We start from the raw sequence: 2,191 nt of genomic DNA on the forward strand, positions 1-2,191 counted from the left end.
TAGAAAATTATAGTTTCTATTCGGAAGGAGCAACTCTTTTTTAACCAGTCCCACCACAAACCAATTGCATGCACGGTCCAGCAGTGTTGTCAGCAGCTCTTGGGAGTGGGAAGAGCTTGATCTGAATGGGAGGCAGCTTGCCGTACACCAGAAACAGGTAAGGGGAGCTATACCTCACTCATTCATAACTGATCTGCCCCTAGCTGAGATAGCTCTGGAGACAGAAGGGAAGATGGAATTTGAAAGTTTTCTCTTAGCCAAGGTAAGGCGTAATGCCGCATGTCTGTCAGTGAGTTAAGAGCCCCCCGTGCTTGCTGGCTTCTGTTGAACAAGGAGGGGTTTAACCTGTGGTAAGCAAGTCTAAATTCAGTTGTGGTTTGAATGCAAATGCAGAGTTTCTGTATGCTATATATTGACACATCTTGAGGCTCTAGCACTATACTGAATATATGAGCCGGGAGAGCCAGCTGTCATGAATGCAAAGGCTCTCCACACAAACATCTGCCAAAAGGGAGACCAATAGTTTCCAAGCCCTTTACTGCTGCTTGATGCACATGACTTACCTTTTTGGAACAAATTGGCTTTTTTGGCCTGAGTCTACTGAATATATATGGAGTTCTTAGAAAAAGGTGCTAGTCCTTGGATGGACCTCAGCTCCATCAAGGCTCACTTGGCAACTAATGCAGTTCTAGGTGCTCAGGAAGGTGAGAAACATTGAGCATAGCCAAAAGTACCAGTCCTGGTGCCAGTGTGAGGGATAATGACAGTAGCTGTAATCAAAGTAGAATGCTTCAAAAATACAAAGAGTTCAATTCCTTTCGGTACTGTCACCACCTGTCATCTTAGATGAGGGCAGCTCTTCTGACCAACCCCTCAGTTAAAGTAACGCAAAGCTGTCTTCAGAGTTCACCACAGCAATGGTGGGTAAGAGCCAGCTTTTGACAGCTCTCCAGTCCCCAGGACTTTCATTGAAGCGCTGCCATAATTTCTGGCCACACATTTGCCTTTCATTTTGTTGAGACCCACCATTGGGTCACACTCTCTGTCCTTCTCCCATCGCTCCTTCAGGTATACGTGACTATGTGGGACAAAGAACACCCACCAGGCTGGACCTGACTTTTTTTTTTTTTTTAAATAAAGTATCTCATCATACTGGCTATGGTATGAATTCTAACTAAAGAATGTAGTTTCCATACTTTTGGCCTGAGTTCTATGTAGCCATGCATACCCTTGTATTTAGAGACTATCAACTTACTTAAGACAATTAAGTTAGCTCTTGTAGTCCCCTCCAGAATTTGGCATAGATTACGTTGCATAATTTAATGAAGGTGACTTCAGCTAATGTATAAAATTTCTAATTGGATATTATCAGAGTAAGCATAATTTTTATCAGATTACTTATGTTTCAAATATGTTTAATTATAAAATGAAAGAATGTTAAAAATGCATTAGTTTTATTGTTTAACGTTGGTATTTTCAGTTTAGGTGATGACTTGTGTGTTTCACTTTTGAGTACTCATTTCCTACTTAGTACCTCAGATTTTCATGTTCTAGCTGAAGTGATTAAGCACTGAGTGAGGCGTGCAAGGTTGGTGGTTTTTTTAAAGAACATATTATTTCAAATCTCTTGCTTTTTCTTTTAAATTTTATTGAGATTTTAGTTTTTATTTTAGAGGGATGAAATACCCCATGTGCTACATGAGACAATTCTGACAAGGCAGTGTTGAGATACCTTCTTTAAAATTAGAAATTGTGCAAGAAGTAATCACTTCCCAAATAGTGCAGTATTTCCAAAATACCTGATCTGTGAGTCTCCATTTTTATAGGTCATCGGAGTTGTCTAGACATAGTAGGGACCATTATTGAACTAGCCATATCTCTTTAAAACACTGGTTTAGAATAAACCCAAACCAATTTACTCTCCCCGAGACACTTTAAAGTCAGGAGCTGAATAACTGTACAACATTGGTTCCAACAACTTGTTGTAGCTGAGGAAACCTCTGTAAGTAATTCAGTAGGCAGCAGCCCAGAGTACTTAATGGATTCTTTGAAGAGTTAAAATGCCTCCTTGAGCATGCACTGGAATGTGGCTGTTTAAAGTGCTGGAATGTCTTTCTAAAATTCCGTGATTACAGACGTGCTGTGCATTAGCACGGAAGTGTAATCAGCAGGAGCAAACTACTCTGATAAA

Source organism: Aptenodytes forsteri, unplaced genomic scaffold (assembly GCF_000699145.1).
Source record: "Aptenodytes forsteri isolate BGI_AS27 unplaced genomic scaffold, ASM69914v1 Scaffold20, whole genome shotgun sequence".
Lineage (NCBI taxonomy): Eukaryota > Metazoa > Chordata > Aves > Sphenisciformes > Spheniscidae > Aptenodytes > Aptenodytes forsteri.